At 31.6% G+C, this 10,000-nt stretch overlaps 1 protein-coding gene across 1 annotated transcript in view; it reads left to right on the forward strand.

The window, feature by feature from the left end:
* The window catches only part of LOC137648631 (uncharacterized), a 127,166-nt gene that overhangs the window by 15,742 nt on the left and 101,424 nt on the right, over positions 1-10,000 (forward strand). The gene's annotated exons all lie outside the window — the stretch shown is intronic.

Below are 10,000 nucleotides of genomic sequence, written 5' to 3' on the forward strand. Positions count from 1 at the left end.
TAGACGTAAATGTTTTAGAAAACCCACTAGTGTATCAGCTTACAGTCACTTTTATTCTATTCGCCATATTAAAGTAAAACTCTTTGTTTTCCCTTGATGTTTTTGAAAGTTCTGAGAGTTTGTTGCCCGGAAGTTTTAGATGATGAATTTTTACAAATTATATGGCATTGTTTTTATTTTGAAGTATCCAAATTCTTAGTTGACGTAGCATTAAAAAAAGTTTTACCTCATAAAGATAGTTTTCTATTTCTTCCAAAAATTATAAGATATTTTACGGTTAATGCTGATTTTAAAAATTCTTCTCCTACGAAATGTTTTTTAATAAAGAACTCTCCATGTGATAGTATAGGTTGCATATATGAAGTTCCACATAATGGTTGAAATATGAAATATATTGGGCAAAGTGATAAAATGCTGTCAACAAGATTAAATCAACATAAATATTGTGTACGAGTCGGTAATATATCTAATGCGCGCTTCTTTCACATGAATCAATATCATCATCCAATAAACTGGAAGAATTCTAGAGAGTTGCTTTACTCCTAAGTCATCGTAAAACGAAATGTTACAGAATCTAGTAATATAAAGATAAAGTCTGATTTTGTAATCAACATTAGTATAGGTCTGATAAGATGGATAATTTCATTATGACTAATATTGTTCAGCAATTCAAAATTATGTAATTTCTGTTTAGCTGTTTTGTGTTTACGTTCAAGTGCATATTTTGGCTGTGGGTTGTTTGATTGTTTGACAATGCTAGTTAGCTGACAAGGGTTTTCTATTATTTCTTTGACTGTTTAACTTTTTATTTTATTTTACTTATTTAGGTCCTTCACCTGTAACTCACTTTTTATTGTACCCTGAAGAAGTGCTGGGTACTAAATCCCTTTACAATTTCCGACTGGCTTTTGCTGTATAAGTCACGTTACCCTTGTGATAGTAAAGTATATAGTATATATATATATATATATATATATATATATATATATATATATATATATATATATATATATATATATATATATATATATATATATATATATATATATATATATATATATATATATATATATATATATATATATATATATATATATATATATATATATATATATATATATATATATATATATATATATATATATATATATATATATATATATATATATATATGCATATCGTTTCCAAAGGCCGTCTAATAGTGTTTTTTTTTAAATAACTCCTAAAATAACTGATGGATTTCCATGATATCAAAGCAGGGAGCGCTTCATACAATGGCCTAATTTGGGGAAATACTGTGCATTGCCAATTACGTTTCATTAACTTTTTTAATTAAGAAAATGAGGCTAAAGCCAGTCTTAGCCACCCACACATTCGCAAAAGTGATGACGTCCCTCAGTGACGTACCTCCCATCCCCCAACTTATTAAACGCCTGTTTAACTCCATAGATAATTGTCATATGACCTACTCCAAGCAATACGAAATTCTTTGTCAGTAAAAGTTCAGCATACCTGGTAATGTGATTCGTGACTTTAGACTTTACCTAAACACATGGCCAACGTTTTATATCTTACCCACTCACTTACATTGAAGATCAAGAATGAGACATGACAGGAGACGAAAGAAGCCATGCTAACCCTACACTTCGCACTTCAAGCGAGTGTTGGTAAAGCAATAGAAATATAGTTTTCTTTAGGTTAAGCCGTAGGACTCATTCTTCCATACAACACAGGTTACTCGATACATCAATTGCCAGGAAGAAAATGACATAGAGCATTGTTTGATATAATTTATCATATCAATTTCACCAGAGAGAGTAGCTTGAATTCCTTAGAAGGTAGACTTCTAAAAGATGTTTCATATAAGGGCATTGACATCGGCCATTTGATAAATTTTGAAATCATATATATATATATATATATATATATATATATATATATATATATATATATATATATATATATATGTGTGTGTGTGTTCATACATACATAAGATTTATTATATTCCAACCTATAGTTTTATATATTTATTTACGTTATAAGTACCAGTACCTATTTTTGTTACTTAAAAGGTATGTGACAAATATCATTGCGACTTTGTCACTGGAATTATACCAGACTTCAATTAATGAACCAACCAACCTTACTTTGAGAAATCCATTGACATTGTCTACATGCTAAGCTGATATACTCATATCAAAGTATTCATTAGCTTTGCTTTTCCAAAATAATGTTATCACCAATTGCTGGAAATCATAGACACTTATACATTTTACTCATCATCACTCTCAAGGAAAAACATTGTTTTCTATTTCTACTAATGTTTTTATTTTATTTTTTTTTTTTTATTTTTTTTTTTTTAGTCGCAAATCTAAAATTTGTAGGAGTCCGAGTAGAATATCTCTCAGTGCGATTCCACACCCCTGTTGTAAAACTCTTCTATTATGTTTGATAATTTGTGTTAACCATCTAATCATTATCTACCACCATAAAACATTTTATTGCTCTTCCGGCTCATTTTATATGTGCAGTACACAGTCTTTCCTAACAGGGATTTACTCGGTAGCCTAATAACAATGGGAATGAAGGAAAGAAGGCAAGAAGGGAGGGGTGGGGGGGGGGGGAGACTAGGATAGCCATAGGTGTAAACACCCAAGGAGGGTTGGGGGAACCTCTGCGCCACAGTTACGCGATTAAGTAACACTTCTTCGAAACGCTCTGAAGGAAGGGAAGAAGTTCCTCTTTTTTTCTAAGAGTAAACGGGTTAATTAAGCACATCTGTCAATTCATCGTACCACCAAAAATTAGGCCAATGTTTGAAACATTCATTGCTGTAGTTTCATGGAAATTCATAAGCCGGTTTGTTAGATATTTGGGAAAAACACTATTACACGGCCTCTGGAAACGATAGTAGTTTGTAGGATCAAATTTAGTTGCACAAACAAAAAGCAAAAAAAAAAAAAAAGAAAAAATGCTACAAATTTGAAAACACAACAACAAAATTCAAATCCCAGAGATTACAAAAATGGTGTCTGTTCCTTGTGAAATAATTTATTGATAAAATAACAACTTATTGGCAAAATACGAGTCATGGTTCAGAGTGCAGTTTCCGTATACGGGAATTAATAAATTAACTGTGATGATTGAAAACTCACTTAAAAGTTAATATTGCTTCTATTAGGAGAATGTCTCATTATGAAAATTATAAGCAAAAAAAGCTACGAAAACGATGCCGTTGACCCCTTAAGGTTAAAACTGACTAAAATGGTACTAAAAATTTAAGCTTTCTGGAAATTTTATCACTTAAAAAGTCACTATTGGTTCACGTCTTGTTCATTTGCAAGTTTTTTTTTTATTACGCTCCAATATCAGTACACAATCCCATACACCGAACTTTATTACATTTTATCCTTTCATCCCAGGCGAAAACACCGTGTGCAGATAAAAAGTATCTACACACAATTATATATATATATATATATATATATATATATATATATATATATATATATATATATATATATATATATATATATATATATATATATATATGTGTGTGTGTGTGTGTGTTGTGTATATGTATATATATATATATATATATATATATATATATATATATATATATATATATATATATATATATATATATATATATATATATATATATATATATACATATATATATATATATATATATATATATATATATATATATATATATATATATATATATATATATATATATATATATATATATATATATATATATATATATATATATATATATATATATATATATACATATATATACTATATATATTGTGTGTGTGTCTGTGTATATTCATGTATATATACACATATATATATATATATATATATATATATATATATATATATATATATATATATATATATATATATATATTAAAGATAACTGCATAAATATAATATGTATATTCAACAAACACAAAATAATAAATATTCATGCACAAGCAACCCTTTTCCTTCAACGCCTGTTGTTGAATTAAGAAAAGAGTCAGCATCAGAGTTCTCTGATCCTAACATGACTCAATTCAACTCAACGAACAATAAAACGAGAAATACTACCCATTCGTGATGTTTTTAGTTTTTGCTTCTCGCATGAGAACCATTACAACTTTATACTGGCAACGTCATTCTATCAATCAATCAGCAAAATCTCATTTCTTTTCCTCGTGCCAATTCTAGAAACCTCCTATTTCACACGATCAGACATTCGCGCAAATATGCTGCCGTGTAACACCGCCTTTAAGCAGCAGAGGCGATGGTAGTACAAAATATAAAGGTGATCCACGAAATGTTAGCCTATACAGTAGGTGTTACATTAGATTGTAGGGAAAATGACATGTATCAAATAGCCTTGAGAGAAGGAATACTTGAGGGATGCTTCAATAGAATTCAGTTTGATATTTGCATCCAGCAACTGTATAGCCGTGGTCTCGTGATTGCAGACAAGGGAATGGGACTTCCTCAGTAGTCATCTAGGTTTAGTGGTCAAGGTTATGTTAAGTGCAATTGTACTGTGAGTAATAAACTATGTCAAACAAATCGCTGTAAATGTTATAAAGGTCACAAGTGCAATAGCCGGTGCCATTCTAGTTTGATTTGATGTCTTACTTTCTTGTCACATTTTATTCTTTTCCCTCATATCATATTGTCATGTAGGTTTTATTATCACATTTCATTGTCACAAAGATTTCAAATAATGAAAATTTCACTCAAGTATACTATTTTTCTGTCTATATTAAAATAGTATCTGATATTGGTAAATATGCCAAGAAAATATATTATAATTTTAGTCACTTTATAAATTGTCCGCAATTTTTAGCTGATTTCTAAATTGACGTGGTAAACCAGGCAATTCATATATTACCTGAAATGTTGATTCACTTTACAAATTGTCTGGATTTAGATATTGACTGTAACATGATTTGTATTCCGCAAAGCACTATCAATGTACGGATGCAATTCCTCAATATCATGATGATTTCCATGTCTGCCTCGCATTATTTATTTTGGGAATATTGTGCTATTCAGTTAGCTTCATTTGTATATATCTACCTGTTCATCTATTTCATCTTGCCTATTTTCTGCACTTTTCTCATTTTGAGAACATCTAAACGATACGATTTTTAGAGTATTTAGGTCCTCTCCTCTAAAGTTTAAAACATACTAAATACAAGATTCTCCTCGTTCCTTTTCCTTTTAGAGAAAATTCACTGACTTATCAATGATTCAATTTTCTGATACACACTATATAATATATCGGTGTACCCAACTGTTCTCTTTGATATAAAATATTCATCAACAAACAGATTTGCCCTTCCTTTTTAAAACTTTATATAGGCCCTTTTCGTCTGATATCTGATACATAAGAAATTTTAGAGCTTTGTAAAACATTATCCATTTATCATTACTTTCTTAGCACTGATCATGTGATTTGCTGCGCTTAAAGATATTAATTTACTTTTAAAACTTTACAGTATTTGCGTCGCCCTAAGTTTTGAAGCCTCCAATTAGGCAGAGAGCATTAGAAAACATACCATAGTGGAAAGGGAAGAAATTTCCAGAAAGATGACAACTTCTGGAAACGTGCTTGAATATGTCTAGATTTAATATCTGAGGATTCCCTAGCTTTACCGTAGTAAGCATTTTCAAAATTAAAGATGGCGTCTGACCACCGTCTGACCCTCCTTGGGAAAACCTGAAAAATTAAAAATTGTCTGATTTGGGCATTATTGGGGATTATCTTTAGGATGGGAAATCAGTATCCAGATATTGTTTACTTGATGAAAAGCTTTATTTTTAAGTACATGACAAAATTCAATTGGATAATGCGGAACAAAAAACCAATAAATGGCTAAAATCCACCAAAATTCAGAATTTGTATCAAATAATATAACAATTATTAAAATATGGCTCTTCCCAATATTCAGGTTTGTTTCTGTTTAGTGTATTACACTGAATATATATATATATATATATATATATATATATATATATATATATATATATATATATATATATATATATACATATATATATATGTGTGTGTGTGTGTGTGTGTATGTGCGTGTGTGTATAGATATATTTATATATATACTGTATATATATATATATGTATATATATATATATATATATATATATATATATATATATATATATATATATATATATATATATATATATATATATATATATATATATATATATATATATATATATATATATATATATATATATATATATATATATATATATATATATATATAATATATATATATATATATATATATATATATATATATATATATACATATATATATATATGTATATATATATATATATATATATATATATATATATATATATATATATATATATATATACATATATATATACATATATATATATACATATTATATATATATATATATATATATATATATATATATATATATATATATATATATATATATATTGTTTAGTGAAATACATATTGTGTTTTTATTTATTCATAACAAGATGCATGAAGTTACTGTTTGTTGAACTATTGATAAAACATACACTATCAAAGACACAAATATAACTGTATATATATATATATATATATATATATATATATATATATATATATATATATATATATATGTGTGTGTATATATATATATATATATATATATATATATATATATATATATATATATATATATATATATATATATATATATATATATATATATATATATATATATATATATATTGTATAGTGAAATACATATTGTGTTTTTATTTATTCATAACAAGATGCGTGAAGTTACTGTTTGTTGAACTATTGATAAAACATACACTATCAAAGACATAAATATAACTATCATTAACAATCTGTTAAACAACAAACACTCATATACATATAAGCAATTTCTTATTTTCACATTATAACCTTAGAAAATCATAACAAATCTATTCATCACCCTCAACTGTATCACAGTTAAAACAAACTGTATCTCTGCAAATGGAGCACAGAATAGTACACAGCAACCCTGCTTTCCTACTTTTACATCTCTTGTTGCAGTCCTGCTTACAACCACAGTTTATTATTTTGAGCACTTCGTCAGGAGATGCAGCCTGGTCTTTAACAGTTGGTACTAGGTGGCCACTTTTGGTGCCTCTGTTCCAGCCCAGTCTGTGGAAATAATCTCATTGTTGCCAAGCCACTTCTGGACTTGATAATAAGTTCTGTAGCTATTGCTAGGCTGACACTTGCACGAATCTGTGGCACGCATTAGCACGACTCGAGTTGTGCCAATGCGCAAACTAGTCGTAAACTGGCGTGAAGTGTACGTAAACCCCTCGTGACTTCGTGGCATGTTGTGACGAGAATTTTGGTCACGACAAAATTTTGCGACCGGGTCGTGAACTATACGCAAACTGTTCATGAACTCGTCATGACCTCGTCAGGACGATGCGGGAGGATGCATGCCAGTGCGTGGTAATGCGTGCCATGCCACGACTGTCACGAACTGCCACGAATAGTTCACGAACAGCTCCCGTCGAGTTCACGAGTAGTTGACGACATGTTCATGAATATGTGCGCGTCGCAGCTTGGCCGGGCCTTCCCACTGACATGGTCATGTGTACTTCACGCATTGATGGCATGAGCAGTTCACGACTAGTTTACGCACTTCATGAACAGTTTGCGCATGGCACGAGCAGTTCACAATCAGTTCACGAACAGTTGATGATCTGTTCCCGAACAGTTCACGAGCAGTTAACGACTACTGCGCGACAGTGGTGCTCGCATTGGTGTGGGGCTATATAAAAAGCCTCCTGGACACTGCTCGCCATTGCAGAGGTCACCAGCAAAGAGACAACATGCCTAAAACCAAGCTGACAAGAGAAAGAGGAAAGCAGAGAAGGCCGTTTCCCTTTGCCTACACATACACCGAATAGTCTGGGCTATTCTTTACAGATTCTCCTCTATCCTCCTACACCTAACAACACTGAGATTACCAAACAATTCTTCTTTACCCAAGTTCACTACTGCGCTATAATTATTCAGTGGCTACTTTCCTCTTGGTAAGGGTAGAAGAGACTCTTTAGCTATGGTAAGCAGCTTTTCTAGGAGAAGGACACTCCAAGATCAAACCATTATTCTCTAATCTCGGGTAATGCCATAGCCTCTGTACCATGGTCTTCCACTGTCTTGGGTTAGAGTTCTCTTGCTTGAGGGTACACTCCGGCACACTATTCTATCGAATTTCTCTTCCTCTTGTTTTGTTAAAGTTTTTATAGTTGTATAGGAAATATTTATTTTAATGTTGTTACCGTTCTTAAAATATTTCATTTTTCCTTGTTTCTTTTTCTCACTGGGCTATTTTCCCTGTTGAGGTCCCTGGACTTATAGCATCTTGCTTTTCCAACTGGGGTTGTAGCTTAGCAAATGATAGTAATAATAATAATAAAACTGACCAAGGGTTGGAGAGGACCCGTTTTTCTATGGCATGGCCAAATCGGCACAACACCGTCAGAATTGCGCAAACTCGTCGTGCCAATGCGGGAAGTGTGCAAACTATGCCCAAATATTCGTGAACTCGTCGTGCCAGTTCATGTCAATGTGGACACTGATGGGCACACATTCGTGAACTATTCGTGATCTCGTTGTGAACTCATCGTGAACTATGCATGAACTAGCCGTGAACAGTGCGAGAGCCTCCCAGTTCATGCCCCAAAATGGCACGACTTGCCACGACAAATCCGTGGCCAAAAGTCGTGCAAGTGTCAGCCTGGCATATGGTACTTAGCTGAGTCAGAGGTGGAAGGTCAAGACTTTAAGTCGAAGCTTGTCCCAGCTGTGAGGCTTTTCTTTGAGACTTTTGTTTTGTACTTCAAATAACGTAGATCATCTAATGAATCAACAATGGCAGATGCAGAATATATCGTTACAAGCAACTGTTCACCATCCACTCTTATCTCTTCGTAGGTTGAATTTTTTGCTTTAAACACATCAAGAAAAGACATACCTTTTTCATTGTTCATTGCTTGGAATGCAGCTGACTTTCCTCTTTTATAGAGAGCAGATGTTCTTTCACACTTAGATATAGCATGGATCACAAGGATATGCTCTATATAACATCTGGCTTGAGTTTTGATTTGATTTCAGTTATTATATATCAGACTGTTGATTGCATAAGGAGATTGTTAATTGTTCGATTATCAGCCACCAACATGGTAAGAATGTCGGTATCAGAAGCATCAAGAATTACAGTTTTATCACTAGATTCTGCCTAATTCAAGGCAGGTTTGGCTATGTCATAATCTGCATCACCTACACACTCAGTCATTTCATAGCCTTCCCTTCTCAGGCGATCAGAGAAGAAGTTTCCAAAAATTCTGTTTGTTCATTTGATTGTTCATGAACTCAGCTTTGTTGAAATTGGATAGCCAAGTTTGACCAGTTGCTCTAGCAATATTGCCTTTGATTCATAATTCTTGCACAGCCTTTTTTTATTTATTTATTATTTTTTTTTTTGCAGCCATCTATCAGGAAGTGAGTATGGGGATTATAACACTTATTTGCATAACTGACATACTCCATACAGACATCATCGTATGTACCACTTTAACACCAGGGCCCACTCTTTAGGAACTTTTCACCATCAACCACATAATATAGACTTCTTGGGGACCACTGCTGTGATCCTCAATAGCAATAGATTCTTTGATAAGATAACCAAGAACACTCTTGGTATTTTTTCTCGAGGGAGCCTTCCTTGCAAATTCATATCGTAGGTTGAGCTTCATTACCATGGGGATGTTATTGCACATGTACCCTGCAGAACAGCAGATCCAAGGAGTAATTAGCACGAGCAGCTTTAATAGAAATGATTTTGTCTTTGCGTTTCAATTTTACATTGCTGAACATCATGCCAGTAAGGGATTCTGCAATGGTTTGTCCAA

This window comes from Palaemon carinicauda, chromosome 10, assembly GCF_036898095.1.
Source record: "Palaemon carinicauda isolate YSFRI2023 chromosome 10, ASM3689809v2, whole genome shotgun sequence".
NCBI classification, from domain to species: domain Eukaryota; kingdom Metazoa; phylum Arthropoda; class Malacostraca; order Decapoda; family Palaemonidae; genus Palaemon; species Palaemon carinicauda.